The sequence below is a fragment of the Acomys minous genome (assembly GCF_964271855.1).
Source record: "Acomys minous genome assembly, chromosome: 7".
Lineage (NCBI taxonomy): Eukaryota > Metazoa > Chordata > Mammalia > Rodentia > Muridae > Acomys > Acomys minous.
The window spans coordinates 52,092,312-52,105,385 of NC_140488.1; the positions used below are offsets into that span (position 1 = coordinate 52,092,312).

Genomic DNA, 13,074 nt, shown 5'->3' on the forward strand with positions numbered 1-13,074 from the left:
CAGATCCTTCTCTCAGGCAGCATGCAAATGGGGAGCCACTGTACTGATGACAAAGTTCCCCTGTCCTTAGCCTTCATCTCAAGGATCAAGTAATGGGCACAGGATGAAAGTCTCCTATATAAACAAGTAAGATGCAGTGATTCCAGCAGCATGGTCCCAAGAAGGGAGGCATGGAGAGGAAGGGAAAGAGGCTGGTAGGTAGGAAGGGAGAACATACAAGAGGGAATCACTTGTCCTGGGCAGTGTCTGCTGGGTCTCAGGCAACAAATAGGTCAGTGTTTGGGCTGAACTACCAGCTAAAAAGTCTTAGGTTAAGGGGCAACCAGGATGGTAGAAGTGTATGTGGCCTGTGTTTTTGAGTATGGCAAAGGCACCAGCTCTGACCTCTCTTATACTCTCTTTAGTGTAGTGCTGGCAGCCCTCCCTTCCAGGAACAAAGGAGAGGATTTCAGAGTTGACTTTGGGAAGTTAAACAATCCGTGTCTCCAACTCCTCTACCATTCCATCCTCTTGCCAGTCTGCAATAAATACCTAGTCCATGTCTAAATAAATAGTAAAATATCTCCCAAATATTGTGTGTTGTGGGAGAATGTAGCAAAAAGGCAATTAGAGTCCCAGCAGCACTTGGATCAAGCTTCTGACAGCAAAGGACTGGGAAGGCAGGAAGCCCTGTCCACTGGTATTAGGAAGCCTTCAGGTGGCAGCTGATGGAGCCAACTCCTGCTGGCTAGTCTGAGGAAAGGAGAAAAAACTTTTCTGTTAACCTGCCTTTATGACTTCCACATGAAAGGAGGGAAGGGATATGGTTAGAAACATCTACTTGCTGAACAGGGAGCAACGCAAGGCATCCAGCCCCAAAGCCATGACATAGCTGACCAGAAGGAGGAAGTCAGAGCAGTTGTCATCAGCAAAGAGAGTCCCATATTTGGACTACATAAGGCAGCAAGAAGCTCTGCAACAACAGCAGTGTCAGTCATTGAAAGACAAAGAACTGAGGCTTAATATTTTGCTCTTGCAGGTTCCGGTAGAGTTCCTCATCCTTACCTTTCAAGGTGGAGTACACCTTTTTCATCTTGTGCGTGGTGCTGCACTGGGAGTCATCCAGGCTCTTGATGAACTTGTCCTACATCTCAGCCATAGGTTGTTTTTTATTCTCTATTTCTATTTTTATTAATATGTATGTTATTAATTTATTCATATTACATCTAAATGGTTATCCCCTCCCTTGTATCTTCCCATTCCTCCCGCCCTCCCATTTTCCCCTTACTTCCCTCCCCTATGACTGTGACTGAGGGGGAACTCCTCCCCCTGTATATGTTCATAGGGTATCAAGTCTCTTCTTGGTAGCTTGCTGTCCTTCCTCTGGGTGCCCCCAGGCCTCCCCATCCAGGAGACATGGTCAAATATGGGACACTAGAGTTGGTGTGAAGGTCTGTTTCAGTGTGCTCTTCCCATTTGCTTTTGGGATCAGTGGTAAAAGTATAGTGTGGTGGTGGTTTGGGGTACAACTCATTAATTCCCTGCACATAAATTATGTCAGGGTTTAGCTTGGCATAGATGAATAGGATCTGCTCTACCACCTCCCAGTGGGCTTCAAAGTCATTGGGTGGGACCTCATACTCATTCAGGTTTAGTGGTGTGTTGTTCTTGTGTAGGGAGCTCATTTTTGTGTTCCCACTCTGATTTCCAGCCATTGTCTGGGATTTTCGTGTCGTCTACTCCACCCACTTATGAAGGGTCTCAAACTCATTCTGGGGTTCAGGATGAGGAGGCAGTGGTACTAAGTGGCTCTTTGAAAGAAGGATATATCTGGGCACAACCCCTGGACATATTTGTAGGCTCAATTTTCTTAACACTTATATGTTATTTTGAACTTATTAACCGAGAATACCTCACTTATAACCCGACTAACCTAAACAATAGGAGAAGATTAAAGAATACAATAATGAAACCATAAGGATATCAGTTCCAAAGAACTATTCTTCTGGTGTAATCAGCAGCATTTCTTCTGCTAGAACCTGGAGCAATCAGAACCCGGAACCTCAGCTGGAGCCTGGAACCCCGGAACCTTCCCTTGAGCAGTTCTCTCTAGGAGTGTCTCAAAGTGGAGCAATGAATAGCCAAAACTATCCCATGTCTCCAAAGGCGCCCCAGCTCCTGTTCTTGGCTCACATTTATATCTTCTCTCAGAATTTGTTTAAAGATGTTTTTCAACTGGTTGACAACCAATTGCTCCCACACAGTGGTTTGACGTCTAAGGGGATAAATATCACCTGCTCTCTCACAAGTCTTTTTCTTATGCCCCACTTGTGATCTAAATAAAAAACATGTTTATCTCTCCTTCTCATCTTTGTCAATCTGTAGTAGCATGTTGTCCTTAAAACACATGTTCCATTCTTGTCAACGTTTGTGCTGAGTGGATGGCTCTCGAAGGTCATATCTTCCCTGGATACTCCCATGTTGGCCTTGGCAATGCCAGGCGACATAGTCATCTCTCTTAGCAACTGAGAATAGAGCCTCTCTTCTTGCCCAGGAGAAGTCCACAAAACTCTTTCCCAAAGGGACATAGTTCAGGAGGATCTACACAGAGAACAGCACAGCTCTGGACAGTAACAGTGGCCTCAGTCATATCCCAGCTCAGCTCCTTTCTTTGTTTTCCTGAACTGCTATTTCAGTAGAGGTATCACAGTCTGCCCTCACAGGGATTGCCACTAACACTGGCTTCTGGAAGCTTTTGCAACACAATGGCAGGCTCTTTCCGGACCTCCTGGAAGAATGCAATTAGGCCCTGCCACCATTCCCTTCTCTCTAGGGACACAGGGTGCTCAAAAAATTGTAGGTGTTAACACTAAGCTAAAGTTTCAAGGGAAATGGGTTTGCATAATTCCAGAAAACACAGCAATAAGTATACCAGACCTCATCAAACCGCCAAGCCTTGCCTAGGTCCTGCATCCTTTGCTCAGGTTCACTCTGGTGAGTTTCTTGAATCTTACTTAGCCTGTCATCAACCTCCCTAATCCCCAGATATAACCCAGGTCACACAGTATATGCTACCTCAGTCTGATCAGTTCTGCCTACATTGCTGCCAACCTTTAGGTTTTGCCCAGGTGATACACTCTATGCCTAGTCCATTCTATAGTGTCCTCCAGAACCTAGTCTGCTTGTACCCCAGCCAAAATTCAGTCATAGCCAGGCATATACATCTGTTTATGAATGCAGGGTGGTCAATTCCTAGAACCTCGCCTGCCTGCACTATCCCCAACCCTAACGGCTTGCTTTGTATACATACACTTTTAATTAGCCTAGCCAGAGACAGCCTAGAATATCAGACACAAAAAAGTAAAAGAAATTGACATGTCCAGGTCTCATCATAAAAACACAAACAACATCAAAGACAAAGACAGCATATCTTGCCCCTAAATCTACCAGTATTATAATAATATTAACCCTCAAGAATTGCCTCAATGAACTCATGGACAAAGAACTTAAGTGAATAATCACAACCTCTATCAAAGAATACATGGAGTTTAAAGAAGACAAGAATAAACAGCTCAAAGATCTCAATGAGAATAGCAATACATGTCTGAATGATGTTCAAGAAAACACAAACATACAGCTGAGTAATATGACAGACAATCCACTAGTAGAAAACTGGGAACTCATTGGACTGAGAATTACCAATTTTTATTTTAGTCCACTGCTTGAGTTTTCTACAAAAGTGTGAATTTTTTCAGTATTTAAATGAAGTTTCCAAGGCTTTGTGGGTTATGCTAACTTTCAGTGATGAACAAACTCATATCAGCTAAAGAAAAAGGGAGATATTGAAAGTTCAAAGTTTCAGGATGTAGAACATTGAATTAAAAAGAATGTATCCCTATACCCACACAGAAGAAAAAGAATCATGGAATACATTTCTTAAGCTCATACAATGACCTGCTCGAAAACTTCTGTTTTCCTTTTTCATTCATTTTGTTTTAATTGAACCACATAAAAAGCAAGCATATTTCTTGTAAGGCAAAAAAACAACAAAAAAAAAAACAAAAAAAAAACAAAAACAAAAAAACAACAAAAAAAAAACCAACCACAAAAAAAGCTCCATAAAGGTTTTGGGCTTAAAGTCTGCGCCTTTAGCATGCACAGCAAGAACTCTCTTGGAAAATATTTGTCAGCGCGTGGGTATATTTAGAATGGAATTTGAAGGACCTTCTTCACTGAATACTGAAGTCTCTTGTTAGACTTATTCTTGTTTTCTGGAGATAAAAACTGTTTATGATTATTATTTCTGTCTGTTCACCATGTATTTGAATAAAGCTGTATGGTTGAGAGCTGCTGGGAAAGGAAGAGTCATTATTCTTTAATGATGTGACCTCTAGAAGGCCCCAATATCAAGACTAGCTGAACAACACATGCTGAACTCTATAGTGAAAGAAAAAAAGAAAATGAAAAAAGATATCTTAAAGTTGGGTGAGAAGGCATAAAAGGAAGAGAAGATGGTTAGGGGAGGAGTTGGAGTATGGGGCTGAATATATTTAACGTACACAGTGTGAAATTCTTTTTTATTTAATCACTTTACAGCCTGATCACAGCTCTTCCCTCCTTTGCTCTCAGTCTCACCCTCCTGCCTAGCCTCCTCTTTCTCTCCATTTCTTCTTAGAGAAAAGGAAGCCCCTAGGGGCTACCAACCCACCCTGGCACTTCAAGTACTGGCAGAATTAAGCTACTCTTCACCTGCTGAGGCCACGAAGGTACACGAAGGCACTCTGCATGCTAACAAACAAGAAATATAAATACAATGCCAGCCAAAAATACTTTTTTGTTCAATGGTGCCCTACTTTCAAGATATGCTAGTGCCAGGGTGGCACAAAGCTTGTGGGAGTAACCAAGCAATAACTGATTTGAGTTAAAGACCCTTCTATGACAAAGAATCTATATCTGACACTGCTTGGATGACCAAGAAACTGAGACTAGATAGCCCAGGAGTATAGGAGAAAACAAATTTCTACTGTTCTTAAAAAAAAATCTAAGTGCAATAACATTACTTCTAATGGAATTCTGCTGTACTTGCAGATCATTGCCTTGTTCAGCTATCATAAAATCTTTCTCCCTGCAGCAGACAGGAACAACAACAACAAACAAACAAACAAAAACAAAACAAAAGAAAACAAACAAACAGAAAACCCCAAAAGCCAGATGTTATGCAGAGAGTGAGAGACCTTAGAACACTTAGCTTAAATGGGCTATCTCCATCAAGTCTCTCCCCTCAGGGATCAAAGAACACTGTGGAAGAGGAGGCAGGAAGCATATAAGAGCCAAAGGAGATGAAGGACACCAAGAAAACAAGGCCCTTAAAGTCAACACGATCAAAGCTCATATGAACTCATAGATTCTGAAGTAGCCTACACAGTGCCTTCACAGTTCAGCATCAGGACCTCTGCATATTATTATTATGGATTCTAGTTTTGTCTTTTTATGGGATTCCCTGGGATCCATCGGGAGGCACCCGATGGAGACTTCTAATTTATACTCTCTCCACACAATGTCTGGCTGTGTGTCTCTGTACCTGCTCCCATCTGCTGCTGGAGGCAGCCTCTCTGATAATGACTGTAGAAAGCACTGATCTATGAATATAGCAGAATATCATTAGGTATCATTTCTAGTCTCTTTGGTGTGGGAAGGTACTCCTGGAGACTACAGAAAGAGAAACCTGGACGTGAACCCAGTCACAAAACCTTAGACCGGCAAGCTGTCCTGACTGCGAGATGTGCTGGGACAATGGTGGCACAGAACTTATGAGAATGATTTTCCAATGTCTGGTTTAACTTGAGGCCCATGTTATGAGAGGGAGCCCATACCTTACACTTCCTGGGTAGTAGGAATTGGAAATTGGATAGCCCAGAGACAGAGGATAGAACCAAACACGACTGGCAAAAAAAGAAAAAGAGAGAGAGAGGGAGAGAGAGAAGAGGAGAGAGAGAGAGAGAGAGAGAGAGAGAGAGAGAGAGAGAGAGAGAGGGAGGGAGAGAGAAAGACCATAGATTTGTTTCAGAGAGAGAGAGAGAGAGAGAGAGAGAGAGAGAGAGAGAGAGAGAGACCATAGATTTGTTTCAGCTTTGGAAATGCCTTTGTCTAGACCTAGTGCTACCTCTTGTTCATAGCATATCAGAGAACAGCGGAGATGACAGGTAACTTGTCAGCCAGATAGCATAATGTCGCCTAGCTGAAGGGGGACAAGAGCTTCACAAAAGGGTCTTCATTATTTTGTGAAATTTGAAAAGAGCCCTTCAGACTCAGACCTCTGGGGATATTCTATCCTCACAGGGATGATATAAGAAAAAGATGAAAACAAAAACCTGTTTGTTGTTTTATCCTTTTTCACATACCAAAAAGAAGAAACAATTTCTATCAGGCAAGGTACACATACATTGGATGAGAATCTTTAGTTAAAATCCAAAGGTATGTCAGATATAGCTGTTTTCGAATTCCAGTGTTACATCTGCTCTAAAATAAGGCAATTTGTCACTGAATTGAGGTGAAGTGCTTCTGACCTTTGAGCAGACAAGAAATACAAGCACACTTTCTCTCCTACACACACACACACACACACACACACACACACACACACACACACACACACACACACTTTTAAAATTCTGGAAATATATCAAGAATAATGTTTTAGAAAAACAACACTCTGGCTTTTTAAGCACAGAACAAAGCAACTTGCAAAAGTAACATAAATGATCCAACGAAAATAAACAACAATGAAGTCATTGCATTGTTCTAATTTTAGTGATGTTAACAAGATATGAACTCCGAACTGCAGGTGGCTGAGGGATGTTGCTAGGCAACTTTGTTTTTTATATAGGAAATTGCAACTTTTGGCTTAAAACTGTTTTTGTTTTACATCTTTATTTTGAGCAAATAGAAGGTGGGCCTACCTAACATGATAATGAAAAATGGATGAGACAGTTACAGCTGTACACATTGTTTGGTATTCTCTTTAAGAATCCACATAGGTACACAACTACATTGTTACAAATAAAAAAAAGATGACAACATGAAATATAGCAGCCATTTTTCTCTCAAGAAAAGGAGCTTGTAAATTTACTTGGTCCAAAGTATCTCCTGCTTCAGCAATACATCAAACTGTGCAGTCCCATCAGTCTGAATCAATTAGAAATTACTCACAAAGTAAATTACAGTGAGAAGCTTTGACTTTTTACCTGAGTTTGTTACCTTTGTCTTCAATCTTAAAAGACTGAAAGCAAAACTAAGAATGTAACTGTGATAGTGAAATGAAACTTTTATAGAGATTGATGATAACCTATTTGGTACAATATCTGCTTTTAATAATTTAATTTTTCAAACACTCCAGGGAGAGCTATAAATATTTGATTATGAAGTTTCTAGAATAAACTCTGGCTTGTGCTGCTTCTTGATGGTTTGAAAATACCTATATCACTCTTTGTAATAACCTCATTGACAGTGGCTTTAATTACTTAATTGCTTCCTTCCATTTGAGTAGCATATACTTTCAGGACCATGTGCTTTATGTACTTGTGAAATATATTATGGAAAGATATCTGAATTTTGAAAAGAACTAATTGAATGATGGCACTTGATACTAGTTTTCATCTACACAGAAATTTGTTGGAAAGTTTCCTTTAACTAGGTGAATTTGTGACCATTTAACAAACATTGTTTGGTGCTACCTGCAACATATGAGATCTAACAAACAGAAAGATTCTTATAGCTAGTAGACTGCACCGTGCATGCCACTCAGGTATTTACATAGATACAGATCTTTAAATTCAACACGTCTGAAACATGCAATAGTCATTATTCTATGACCATTTCTTGAGGACTAAAATACCTCACCCTGGGAGGCATAAGGTAGGTCATAAGAACTGGGAATCTACTACACTAACACAGGGTTCGAAGAACTCAGAAATCTCAAAAGCTTGGGGAAATTCAAAGGGTCATAAGTTTCACAAGGCATTGCCCTGATGTGGAGAGGGGGCTGTATCATCAGAAGTGTATTCCTGGGGAAAATTAAAGGTGCATTTAAATGAAAACCCAGAACTTCAGACAATATTCTAGACAACCACTTTAAGTCAGCAGTTGACAGCTGCCAGGACTCCTGGCAGCAGGTGGTCAGCACTGGTATGCAAGCAGGCACTCTCCTTCTATGATGGGTGCAGACATGAAGTGATGCCAGCCTACTTGATCCAGGCTCAGCTGGATTACTTTGGGGCTCACACCTATGAACTCTGAGACAAACCAGGAGATTTATCCACACCAACTGGACATCCTCTTCATATAATGCCCAGAAGGCCTATGACTTTGCTCTCTCTTCCCAAACCAGGACAGCCCCTGTGGCACACAGCACTCCTTTTTGCCCTAGTTCCTGCTGCGATCTTTTAGCCAAGTGTTGGCTGTGATCGCTGAAGATGGGACCAAGGTCTAGTGTCCAGTAGTTGCTAAACTACCATGTATTCCACTTGACTTTTCGTACTGCCAGGAACTAACCTAGTCCGCCACTGCATGACCGCTCCCTGACAGCTGTGCCATGTGGGTCAGACAGGCTGCAGCTCTTAGAACACAGAGCGGACCAGTGTGTGGGATTGTACAACCTGGACCTTGGCTCATGTGTGTGGGTTCTGATGTCCTCCACTCAGTAAAGACTATATGTTGTTACATTCTTCTCCACCAGCTTCTGGGTGTGCCTGGATATACCAACTGCTGTCCCACTAGCAGAAAGTTCTGCTTTGAGTTCACTATATGGGAATTGGTTTGTTTTATTTTTGAAGGCGATGATTATATCTGGAGAGAGGTGAGGAGGCACGGAGAAGTAGGTGGCCAGGGGCTCTCAAGCTGGGTCTTTTTTCCTGGGCACAGTAGGTTCCTGGATGTTTTTGTAGCATCCACCCTGTCACACACTTGTAATAAACTTTTTAGACTGGCTTGGTCAAAAACTCGATTGACCAAATAAGAAAAACAGATATACAAATAAGCAATATTACTAGTCTTATTGGGGTCTTGTATGACTCTTTCTGAAGTCAAAATGCTCCATAGGGAAAGAGTGAAGAAGGATTTTCATGGAATATTTCACACAATTGTGTTGTATAGCTATTGTAGGTTGTGCACGTTGTAAACTTTGTTTATGTGTGAGTACTGGATAGACAGTCCAATAAAAAGCTAACTTATCAATGAGCACTGACTTTCTATATCACTTCTATATTGACTATTATTTGTACTATGCTTTTTCCGTTTTACATGAAATCTCGAACTTTCAAGCTACTAACTGCAGAATTGTTATCAAGACATAGTTATGTTCTGTTGGTCTTAGATTCAGCTTGACGTTTTAAGACATGTTTCTATTCCTTTTGGTTTGTTTTTTCAAGTAACAGGGCTTTCATTTAACGATAAACCAAAAACACAGAACAAACATTCTGCAAGTGAGCATAGGCTGCTGAATAGGAGTGTTCAGCACAGCGGGTTGCTGTATTTGTTTTTGTCCTAGTTGTTGCTGTTTTGAGAATGATTTTTCAAAATTACTGTGATTTTTGAGGTTATATATAATTACAACATTTCTTCTCTCCGTTTCTTCCCCCCAAACACTCTCATACACCCTCCTTGCTCTATTCCCAATACATGTCTTCTTTTAATTGTTATCATATGCATATTTGTACTTTTTATTTTTATTAATTTATTCAGGTTACATCTCAACTGTTATCCCATAACTTGTATCCTCCTGTTCTTCTCTCCCTCCAGCTTTCACCCTATTCCCCTGACCTAGGTCTATGACCGGGTAGGAGGCACCTCCTCCCCCACTATATGGTCATAGGCTATCAAGTCTCATCTTGGTAACCTGCTTATTCTTTCTCCAGGTGCCACTAGGCCTCCCCACCAAGGGGAGGTGGTCAAATATAGGGCACCAGAGTTCAATTCCTAAACATTAACTGTTTAGTCCATATCCTGTTACTTATATATTTTTTCAGGACCGATCTTTTGGTATTGTATAACCAATTTATGTTCACTTTCCTGGTAAAGGCCACCTTTTGTCCTCCCCATCTTGCTCATTTGCATATAGCTCTTTGTGTATGTCACAGGCTTTATAAAAATTTCCCTATCCATCTCAGCATGCATGAGATATGTCTATATTATGTCATTTCTTATAGTCTAAAGGTGATGTATTTAAGGGTCTACATCATAAAGAAATATAAGCAGTATGGTTTTGGATAAACTAGTTGTTTGTAATAAAGTTGATAACTACTCTATTACTTCATGGATTATTGTTATTCTAAATTACTTTCACTTAGAAATGATTCTTCAGTGCTTTGTATTTGAAAATATTAGGTTAAATATTACAGTAACAAAGCTTGGGGGCTGGAATAACTGCTCAGTGATTAAGAGCATTTGATGCTCTAAAAGAGGATCCAGATTTGATTCCCATTACACACACACACACACACACACACACACACACACACACACACACACATATATACATGGTATAAAAAACATACATATTTCTCATTCTAGGCATCCTCTTCTTTCCTCCATGGTACATACATTTAGGCAAACACATATGGAACAATAAAATATAAAATATAAAACAGTAAATATAAATTATAAAAAATACAAAAATGTAAAACAATAAATAAATACATCAAAACCCTTTTTAATGATATAAAGCCTTAATGCAAATTTTAAGTTTTGCATGTATAGAGAAAGATAATATTTCAAATTCAGCACTTAGGGTGGCAAATTTTAAATACATCTTAAGTGTGGAAGAAGATGAGGAACGAACTGCTGGAAATGGGATGATATCTGAATGACCAAAAGGAATCGAAGAAGTCTACTTTGAGAAGAGAAAGTTTGATAAAAAAAATATACCATTTATTTTTCCAGAAAATATATTACCATTATTATTCAGTATTTAATATATTAAAGCATAAATAAATAGATGGAAATTCGGAAGTTGAAAAGAAATAGATTTCAGCTGAGTATAAATAAAATGTCTTAAAATTTAGCTGTAAAACATTATAGTTCCCATCTCATAGAAGCTTATCCTTGTTCATGATTTAATTGAAGTTGCATGATTTCTAAGGGGTGTCTGATAGATTTTAATGTTGTATGGATAAATATTTAATTTGGATCACCTTTGAGATCACCTTAGGCTCTCAGAGTTTAATAAAATAGACCACATTTATTTTCAAAGTATATTGATAGTCTTGACTCTTTCATCATTATTTAATAAAACATTTTAATCACAACAAAATATAGAGAGAAACAATTGCACAGGTCAGAATGTCTTTGGTTTGTTTGTTGTCCAAGATAAATTTATCCTGGGTAAATGCCTATTTTGAAAGTGTGTTACTATTATTATTGTTGTTGTTGTTGTTGTTGTGGTTTTTTGAGAACAGGTTTTCTCTGTAGCTTTGCCTGTCTTGGACTCATTTTGTAGACTAAGCTGGCCTTGAACTCACAGAGATCCTCCTCCTTTTGCCTCCCAGAGTGCTGGGATTATGGACATGTGAAAGTGTGCCTATTATAAAGAAAAATAGGAAATGAAAGACAATAGGCAAGGAAATTAATGAGGTCAAGGTCTTAAATATGAGAAAGTAAATAACCAATACAATACAAGAATAATGAGGTATGAGTGACTTAGGGCATTAAATTGGTAAAATTCAACAGAATGAATGAATAAGACAACACAGAGAATAGAGTTGGGCAAGTGGAGTAGTGGTAGAAAGGATCTGAGAGTAGTTGGAAGAGGATAAATCATGATAAGAATATATTGCAAGAAAATTATTTTTAAAAGAAAGTTTAAAATATAGGAATCAGGTCTCCCCCTGCAGGGGACATAGTCAAATATGAGGTACCAGAGAGGAAGGACAGCAGGCTACCAAGAAGAAACTTGATACCCTATGAACATATACAGGGGGAGGAGGTCCCCCTCAGGAACAGTCATAGGGGAGGGGAATAAGGGGAAAATGGGAGGGAGGGAGGGAAGAATGGGAGGATACAAAGGATGGGATGACCATTGAGATGTAACAAGAATAAACTAATAAAAATTTAAAAAATATATATAATAATCAGCAAAGTAAAAAAAAAAAAGAACTCGACTTTATTGCATAGTTTCATAATTACATAGACAACTCAATGTAAAAAATGGACATGAAAGCTATCCAGTCACATAAATTATATTTCTGGATACATGACATTTTTTATTTTTCTTTCTTATTATGTTTCTTTTTTAATGTATACATTTATATTACTACACATGAATAAAATAAACTACATACAGCAGGAAGAACAATGAGACAATCAGGAATTATATAAATGTTATATTCCTAGTGATTAGCTATTTGTATTTACCAAACTTGAAGTAAACATCTTTCCTATCTTTTTGGGTCTAAATTTCTGAATGTAGATCAATATCTATCATATCTCTATTATCTTAAAACATCTATCTTGATCTAAAAACATCTTAACCCCGCACCAAGTAAGCTTAATTGTAAGACTAAATATCTGGTTTTCAGCACCATCAGCGACTTGAGAAGGAATAAAACTTAAATACCTGTGTGAATAAGAATTGCAGGTTAGCAGCTTCTAAAATGAAAACATAAGACAGAGACAGTTTTCTACCTGAACAGTCACCTGACAATCTATATAACATTGGAGCTCTATCTTCGGCCTTCTAGCCCAATATATCTGATAGGCATATTTGTGAAACAGGAACTGTTGAGGACTTGGTTACCCTGTCTTGGCAGAATTTGGCCAATGACTCTGCCTGCATCCAAGCTTGCCCATTTTTAGGAAGAATTCTGTCTCTGGCAGAAATGAGGACTTTTTGCCCACTGGCTAGTTTGCCACATTTGAAGCCAACTCCATAAGGGGATACTTTGATGTTCATAATCGTCTTTGAGGCAAGGTGGGTGTTGCCAGGAATTAACTTCTCTTGTTGTCAAAGATTCTTTAGAATAATAAAAACATATTCTATAGGTCTCTGAGGTTTTGGAAGACATTATTTAACTATTTTACCTGTATATCTATAGAACATATCTA

General features: G+C 39.1%; 1 pseudogene across 1 annotated transcript in view; it reads right to left on the reverse strand.

Moving 5' to 3' along the window:
- Positions 1-816: 816 nt before the first annotated feature.
- LOC311601183 (TBC1 domain family member 13-like) overlaps positions 817-13,074 on the reverse strand; it is a 47,273-nt pseudogene continuing 35,015 nt past the window's right edge. The window contains exons 2-5 of the transcript in view: positions 2,688-2,808; positions 2,341-2,600; positions 1,413-1,822; positions 817-930 (exon numbers count right to left, since the gene is read on the reverse strand). The product of the transcript in view is annotated as a TBC1 domain family member 13-like (transcript). The remainder of the gene's footprint in view (positions 931-1,412; positions 1,823-2,340; positions 2,601-2,687; positions 2,809-13,074) is intronic.